This window comes from Carassius auratus, chromosome 9 (assembly GCF_003368295.1).
Source record: "Carassius auratus strain Wakin chromosome 9, ASM336829v1, whole genome shotgun sequence".
Lineage (NCBI taxonomy): Eukaryota > Metazoa > Chordata > Actinopteri > Cypriniformes > Cyprinidae > Carassius > Carassius auratus.
Genome location: NC_039251.1, coordinates 32,613,997 through 32,623,817, shown reverse-complemented (window position 1 = coordinate 32,623,817; position 9,821 = coordinate 32,613,997).

Here is a 9,821-nt window from a genome sequence, read left to right as displayed (position 1 = left end):
CACTCGGGTTCAGAGATCGAATCTCCTGCGTTTTAGTGAATCGGAGCAATCCAGGAGTCCGATTCTTCAGTTCACAAAAGTGAGGAACGCACAGAAGAAAATTATATATCTACCAAATATCATAAATAGCAACAAGGCTTTGTTTGAGCCACGACCAAAAACCTGACATTAATTTGATACCTGATTCATGGGTTATGGGATGAGTTATGTGTAAAAGTATTGTCCACACGAGAAGAAGAAGGAAAGATAACAATAGAGAGGCATTGCTAGCACCACTAAGAAGATATATAGATAGATAGATAGATAGATAGATAGATAGATAGATAGATAGATAGATAGATAGATAGATAGATAGATAGATAGATAGATAGATGGATAGATAGACCATCTGTGTTGGCATGTCATTAGTTTATTAGTGTGAATGAGAATTTCAGTTTTTTTTTGTGTGTGTGTGTGTGTACGATTAAATGATAATAATCCATCATACTCAGATTGCAATGATTAGCTGGCCATAGTAAATGATTAAGGTAATGAGGAAATGAATCGATGTTCAGCAGCATTACAGAGGTTAATGGGATAATTATGAGTTGAAATGAATTAATTAACCTCTCACTCCAGATCTGTGTGCTTTGAGGTGAACACAGTGTTACACCAGTCTCTCAGCCCTCATTACAACAACAGGGTCAGAAGTCAACTTGTCTGAGTCCATCTGCTGCGCGCGCACACACACACACACACACCAGCATGTCTGCTTTCATATGCTAATGAGATGGCCATAAGTTCTGCAAATTATACTCATCCAAATAAATGAAACACAGATGCACACCCAAAATAAAATCAAAAGAGGTAACCACCATCAGTAAATTGGGACTGTTAGAAATGTGGTTCCTTGACATGCAACTAAATAAAATAAAACATTCTTTTACAACATTTAAAGCAATAGTCTTGATGTAACTGAACTTGGGTTGAAATATTTAAACCCTACTATTTAAAATGTCCTCATTAAATCAGTGCATTATATTATGATATCAGTTATTATGTTAAAATAAAGAATGTGCCGTTTTCCATGCAGCTGTGGGTTTGATAGGAAGATTGTCAGCTGAAATGTATTAAGGAGCATCTGGACTGGTTTATCTGTTTAGCTCCTCTGCTGTGGGAATCTGATTCCACGAAGCTCAGCAGCAGAAGTACATGTGTCTGCAGTAGCTGTGTTAGCATGTTAATGTGTTAGCATGAAGCTTCTGTGGGTGGCAGTGACCGCACAGTTGCTTTGAGCAATACGACCTAAATAGGGTTAAAGGTGAAAGGTTTATAAGGAAATAGTCTAGTATCTGTTTAAAATAGGGTCCTCACACTCCCTCCCCACCCCCCACCTGCTCTAGACACCTGACACAGACAACATATATGCTTAAAGACACACAGCTCCGAAACAGATGCACAGAGCAACTCTGCACTAATGTTAAACAATAAATGATCGCTGGTATTATTCATAACCTTAAAGCAACCGTATGGAAGTTTAGTTTATGCATCTGTTTCTTACAGTCCCCCCAAATATGTTTTCTAAAAGCCCAATTCTGCCACCGGATAAAAAAAAAAAAGGTAATTGTAACTTGGAATTGTAAGATATAAACTCAATATTACGAGATAAAAACCTGTAGTTCTGTAAAAAAAAAAACTCAATATAAACTCAAAAATGCTAGAAAAAAGTTATAATTTATGTCTTACGATTCTTTTATATCTCACAATTCTGAAATTGTTCCCTCAGATTCCCACAATTGCAAAGGAAAAAGGTTTAAATGTGAAATAAATAGGTTTTTTGTTTTTGTTGTTGTTTTGTTTTTTTGCAACCTCAGCGCATAGGACAGATTGCTTTACAGCAGCAACAGTACAGCTATCTACTGTAATTATGACAGTGATTTATATATATATATATATATATATATATATATATATATATATATATATATATATATATATATATATATATAAATAAAAAAATGAATAAAAAAAGATATACTTACTATATTTACAACAGCAAATTCCATTTATTTAACCATAGGGGGCTCTAAAACGCACAAAACTAACAATACAATTTCTTCAATTCAATATTGTAATCGCTTGGTGAAATGTATTCCATGAGAGTATGTGTGCTTTTGTACAAAGTAAATAACAAAAAGGAAATTATAATTGTTATAGAATATTCTGAACTCAAACCTAATCCTTGCCCTCTCGAAAAAGCACTTTGCATTTTAATTTTTTTCCTAACTGATTTCAGCTAAAGCCAAGCAAACCCACATGCATGTACAGAGACAGACATGCTAGGGATGCACAGAGAAATTCTCGGGGGACAAAAGGAGGTTCCCCAGTGTTCAGACTGCCAGTCTAGACGTCTCGCTCTGTGTCCTCTTCAATAAGGTTTCTCTTACTCTCTCTTTCTCTCTCTCACTCCCTCCTGCAGAGGTTAAGAAAGAGAAGAGGGATTTTTCACTTCCTAAACATGCAGAGGTCTTGCCACGTTGTGTCAGATACGCTGTGGGTGAGACTCTGATCGCTCATGCTCAACAAGAACAGCAGGAGAAACCACACACATGCACATTCTCCACCAGCACCGCATGCACAGTATCTCATTAAACACAACTGCGGATCCTGAGGACAAATTCTGACATGTTCAGCATATTTCTTTGTACCATTTAAGTTTGTATACAATATGTTGTGACATTTCTCCCCAAATGTAAAAACGCAAATTGATCAAAAAATGTGGAGTATCTATTGCACAAAATAAGTGTGTGTGGGCAAGTAAGGTGCTAAGCAAGTTAGTCAAAGTTGGGTCGTGTACAATGTAATGTGACAGCAGTGTGTGACTGCATTTAGGTTGTGTGTCTGCTCTGTTTCCCACAGTCTCTGTGTGGTTGGTCAGCTCCTGCTGGTGGCCTGGCTACCCCTGACCTTTGACCTTTGGACAGGTGGCTGCCACACCGTTTAAAACCAGTTATTTGACCGGACTCACACTGAGGTCCTGACCCTTGCACCTTGACCCAGCAGGCACCTGCTCTTGGCCTGCAGTGATGAAGGATCTCCTATTCTCCTATCACAACAGAGACATCTACTGTATCTACTGTACACTGGTGGTCCTTGTGTAATGCCATTACTGCAGGGATGAGATATACAGGTTTGAGGAAAATATACACATGAGTGAACAAAACTCACGTTAACGTAACGCATATTTGTGCGGGAGGAAATAGTGCAGCAGTGATGACATCTTCACCACAGGCACAGTTACACCTGGAGTCCCGCCCTCATCCGGTCCAACATTTACAGCACCCACAATCCTCTGTGCTCATGCGTGAGCACTTCAATCTGCCTTCTAACGTGCCACACATTATAATTACAAAACTCATATTCCACTTTCGAAAATGTTTTGGGATAAAGATCAGTTAAAATAAAAAATAATAAGTCTTGGAGCCAAAAAAATTAATAAATAAATAAAAATTAAAAGATTAAATCAATAAATAAATACATAACGCAACACTAATAATCTACTATAATCTAATCTAAGAATATTCATATTTTTGTGCCATGACCAATGTTTTTTTTTTTTTTTTTTTTTTTTCTGGACAAATAAATCACTGTACAAAATAACAGCATACAATAAGGTTTTATTTGTTAACGTTATATAACTGTGTTAGTTCAAATTAAACGATGAAACAATAAAAATACTTTTAGCATTTATCGGTCTTAATTTCAACTTGTACGAGTGCATTATTAAAATAAAAAGCTGAATCTGTTAACATTATCTAATGGATCTGAGCTAACTCACGACAAACAGTCAGAACGTGAACAACGATGAATAAACACAAATATTAATAACTAATATTATATTAATTAGTGAAACCTTATGTAAAGTGTCACCAAAAAATATGTACACAAAAATACAGTTATAACACCTGTCTAAATCAATTTATTGAATAAACAGAGTTTTCTTGAAGTGTTTTATTATTATTATTATTATTATTATTATTTTGTTTATGACGTCAGAATGATAACTTATCACACAGAAGTGTGAAATATCACAGTATAATATTAAAAATAGGAATTTTGCATATGTGTTTAATTTCCGGCAGAAATTCCGAACAATAGCACTTACTGTGAACCAATGAGATCTCAGAGCTGCAAATAGCAGTAGCCAGCTTGCCTCTAAAAAACAAACAAACAAAAAAGCTTGCCATATATTCAAATGATTTATTGTAGTCTCCGAGTCAGGACAGCCCTGAGCGAATGTTCGGTGTGGTGTGTTTGTGTCTGTGCATGTCACAGGTGGAGCATCCAGACAAGCAATAAAGCCCAGAAGATGACTTGATGATTTGTGGTTGGATTTAAGTCTTTGCTTTAAACTTGAACTAAGCAGGCTCAAATGAGGACACAAAGATGAAGTGTGATCATGTGTTCATGTGTGTGTGAATTCAGGAGCTGACTCTTTCACACATTCTAATTGTATCTGGAGCAAATCAGATACAGAGCTCACCTTTGACCTGATACAGTGTGTGTGTGTGTGTGTGTGTGTGTGTGTGTGTGTGTGTGTGTGCAAAAGACAACTAGCACGTTTAAATTAAATAAGTTTGAATGTCAATTCTTGTCGATCGTAGCTCTCTAGTGTTAATGAAGTGTGCATGAAGTACTAAAAAACAGCCAATATGATATCAATATCTATGCTAATATTCTAAAGTAATATGCATGTTTTTTTTTTTTTTATAAATATGTCTACTAAAGCTGTTTCACTTGTATCACATTACCAATGTTTAAAAAAAGTGTGCTTAATTGTGCTGAATGTGCACATGTAATATACTTCAAATATGAAAAAAATATATTAAAAATGTACTTGCTGGCAATATATAATATGAAATAAAAGGGAACTTGAGTATACTTACAGAGATGATATTTTTTATTTTACATTTGGAAAAAGAAGTTTCAGAAAAATCATCAAAATATATTTTAATTTACCACAAATGCTTGTCATTCACCATTGCCTTAAGTGAAGTGAAGTGACGTGACATTCAGCCAAGTATGGTGACCCATACTCAGAATTTGTGCTCTGCATTTAACCCATCCGAAATGCACACACACAGAGCAGTGAACACACACACACACACACACTGTGAGCACACACCCGGAGCAGTGGGCAGCCATTTATGCTGCTTCGCCCGGGGAGCAGTTGGGGGTTCGATGCCTTGCTCAAGGGCACCTAAGTCGTGGTATTGAAGGTGGAGAGAGATCTGTTCATGCACTCCCCCCACCCACAATTCCATCCGGCCCGAGACTAGAACCCACAACCCTTCGATTGGGAGTCCAACCCTCCAACCATTAGGCCACGACTTCCCATTAACTATATCAAAGACAATGGAAGACTGTAAAGGTGTACTTAAGAGGGTCAAAAATTACAGTAATGTTCAACTTATAGCACTTAATATTAATTTAAATTATAATACATTTAAACATGTTAATTTAAAGCGTATTATTTCTGTTATACTTATGTATTATATATATATATATATATATATATATAGTGGGGATCGAATGTTTGGGCACCCCTTGCAGAATCTGTGAAAATATGAGTAATTTTCAAAAAATAAGAGAGATCATACTAAATGCATGTTATTTTTTTTATTTAGTACTGTCCTGAGTAAGATATTGTACATAAAAGATATTAACATTTAGTCCACAAGACAAAAACATTGCTGAAATTATTAAAATAACCCCACTCAAAAGTTTGGGAACCCTTGTTTCTTAATACTGTGTTCTGTTACCTGATGATCCTCGACTGTCTTTCTGTTTTGTGATGGTTGTGCATGAGTCCCTTGTTTGTTCTGAACAGTTAAACTGAGCAGCGTTCTTCAGAAAAATCTTTAAGGTCCTGCAGATTCTTCAGTTTTCCAGCATCTTTGCATATTTGAACCCTTTCCAGCAGTGACTTTATGATTTTGAGATGCATCTTATCACACTGAGGACATTTGAGGTGAAAACTTTTGGAATTTGAAGATCAAGGTAAATTGTACTTAATTTGTGTCCCGGGAAACATACAAGTATCTTCTGTTGCTTATGAAGGGCAGAACTAAATGGAAAACAATTATATTTCAACAAAATAAGACAAATTTGGCCATCTTCATCGTGTTCAAAAGTTTTCACCCCCAGCTCTTAATGCATCTTGTTTCCTTCTGGAGCATCAGTGAATGTTTGAATCTTTTTAAATAGTTGTGTTTGAGTGCCTCAAATGTCCTCAGTGTGATAAGGTGTATCTCAAAATCATAAAGTCACTGCTGGAAAGGGTTCAAATATGCAAAGATGCTGGAAAACTGAAGAATCTGCAGGACCTTAAAGATTTTTCTGAAGAACGCTGCTCAGTTTAACTGTTCAGAACAAACAAGGGACTCATGCACAACCATCACAAAACAGAAAGACAGTCGAGGATCATCAGGTAACAGAACACAGTATTAAGAAACAAGGGTTCCCAAACTTTTGAGTGGGGTTATTTTAATAATTTCAGCAATGTTTTTGTCTTGTGGACTAAATGTTAATATCTTTTATGCACAATATCTTACTCAGGACAGTACTAAATAAAATATAACATGCATTTAGTATGATCTCTCTTATTTTTTGAAAATTACTCATATTTTCACAGATGCTGCAAGGGGTGCCCAAACTTTCGAGCCCCACTGTACATAGTATGAAGTGCACTTCATTTTCATTTTCACTTTCATTTTCACTGCACTTCATTTTCTTCACTTCACAGGGGTCGAGTGATTCAACTAGCGATGCATTACGTTTTCTGAACTTGTCATGGCTGTTCAGATCCTTCATAATGAGCAAGCCTGTGTCGTTCATGTCTGCTTGTTTCCACTTCAGAGCCCCTGCAGCCCGTCTCCCGCGCAGGACTGTGTCAGAGATCTTCACCTCAGATTCACCCCCTTCTGTGATCAGTCGCGTGGCGAGGAGAACAAGGCCTCCTGTCAGTCTCCACGCACCTGCTGCTCTCATACAGTGTTCATTTAACAGCACACTTTCACACTCAGGAGTCAGATGTGCACCCGAGAGGAAAACAATCCTGCCGTACAAATGTGTGATGTGTCTAAACAGCCTTCAGTGCTCAGAGACTGGAGAGGAGCACAGATCTGTGGCTGGAGGAGATCAAGAGCAGAACACACATAGCCTACATTCAAAATCAGTTCGAGAACGGTTTTGTTAAAGTATGAGGAATGACGGCTAGTCAATGTATGTGTGGATCATGTATGTTTAGGCTTTTTTTTCAGGTGTTTAGTATGTGTTTATTCTGGTTTAGTTCTGTTTATTTCTGCCAGCTGGTCCATAATCCAGTCCATGTCATTTTGTTTACTAAACTTTATAAATATATATTATACCACACTGAAATAAATAGGTGTAGAAATAATTTTCAATTGCTAGTGAATTAATTACAGTTATTAAGGAACAGCAAGTTACACAATAAACATTTTTTTTTTTTTTTAAATAGAGAAACGGAAATGGTATTTTCTTGTAAAATATGCTCCAAAAATCAGTTTTATTTACTACTTTAAGAATAATAATGTATGCATTAAAAAAATTACAGCATTCTAAATTCTGTATATGATTCTGAATTTTATAAATCATTGAAAAATAAACTGTAAAATAAACACTGATCAGCACATACAGCTCATCAAATATGGTAAACGTGGAAGGACAGCCATGTTTGGTTGATGCACAAGAACCAGTGAAGGTTTGTTTTCTCATGAGCTCATTTATGTAATTGATATTTAATCTCTTCATCATGATCATGTCTCTTCAGAAAACTTGGATTAAACTGCTCATTTACTTTGATGCAACAGAGTTTTGGTTGCAAGGACGTTTTTAATGATTTGAAAATTAAGCAATTATTAGAAATGTTTTCATTTGTGTTATAAAGATATCGAACGTCTTATGGGTTTGAAACAACATTTTCATTTTTGGGTGAACTTTCCCTTTAAGTTTTGTGTTTATACAGAGGTATACATTTAAAATTCATCCCATAGTGAGATAAAATTATACTCCACTCCGTTATATGGTAGTAGCTCATAATTTTAGCTGACATATCTTAGGTTTCTTGTTGTTAATTATTCTCAAAGCATTTATAGAAAATTCATGGACAGATATCCAAACATATGGTGAATGCCTCCTTGTAGCAGAAAATAATCCTTCCATTCATCATTCAGTTCGATACATTCTTCTAGCTGGTGAAAACATAAAATAAAAAGCCAGACTGAAGGAGTCAGGAGTCAAGAGGAGAGATGAATGGCAAGCAGCTGTGTGAGATCAGTGGGTGAAAGCGCTGCTTCACACTTCCTTCACACTCTCTGGAACTGAGCAGAATGGATTTACTAGTGCACAAAGCAGATCTTCTGCATTAACCTTTACAGAACGAGGCAGTGTGTGTGTGTGTATGACATACAAGTCATATTTTTTTTTTACCAGAACTGTCCTTGGGGAGTTAGTGCTGACTGGTGGTTTAGGCTTTGAGCAGTTACATGGGACCACACACACACACACACAGACTGATACAGTCAAATCGATTAAACACACACAGCCCATAACTGTGATTACAGCAGTCAGTGTTACTGAGATATGGAGAAGCCAGCCGTGCTGGACATCACCCTCTAAATCTACTACACACACACACACACACACACACACACACACGCACATGCACTTGTTTTGTTGTCATGTTGAAGGCTTTCCATTGCCTTAAGTCAATGATATTTTCTTTCCCCCAACGTTTTACAGTATATAAACTTGTATAAAATACAGATCTTAAGCCATTTTCCTTATGGGGACCATTAGACGCTCTCTCCACAATGTTGGTCATTTCAGGTTCCAGTGTTGTGGGAAGAAACTCATTAATCATCAATAAAAGCGTACAGGACACTGAGCTCTGTTTAACACATTCTCAGAACCCCCATAAATCATTTGGACATCAGCAGTTTTCAACTGAAACCAACAACAACAACAACAACAACAGAAACCATCCTCAATGGCGAACATGTCTGTCACAGCAGGCATTGAGCAGAACTGACACAGAACCCAACAATTACCACTCCTTTAACTACAGTAATTACAACTGTTATTCATTTGTACTTTGATGTCACAAAAATCTGATCTCTGAGGCCAGTATAATTATTTATGCTGCGCAAATCCTTCTTTTGTACTCTCTTTTGTGTAATAATAGTATTTGGCAAGACAGGTACCATTAGGCTTGGCCCAGCCTGGATAAAGTTTTTTTTTTTTTTTTCTCAAATACCTTAGATTATTTAAACTTGTAAAATTCAGATATTTCCAATAAAAACAAAAACAACAAAAAACAAAATTACATTTTAAGATTTTTTTCTCAATATTTCAGCATTGCATTAACTACTGATGAGCTTATACATTTTTATTTTTATTATCAGTGGATTATTTAAACATGTATTGCTGTCTTTGGAATGCATTAAATGTGCAAATTCATTTTATTTTATTTTTATTTGCATGCAGGCATTCCCAAACCTTTACCTTATATGTTTACTTGAAGTACTCTTCAGATTTGAAGGTAATAAGTTAGTAATGAAGTAATACTTTTGCATGTTCACGTTCCTCTGAGACTGGTTATTTGTCACAAGACATGCAGGTATACACATATTTTTTTCTTTTTAGTAAGTGGTTTGATTGTTGTTATTTAATTTAATTTTCATTTTTTCTTTCTTTTTTTTTCTTATTTAAGTTATTAAACATTCCTTCAAAACCTGTTTAGAAACCTTAATGTAATGTTT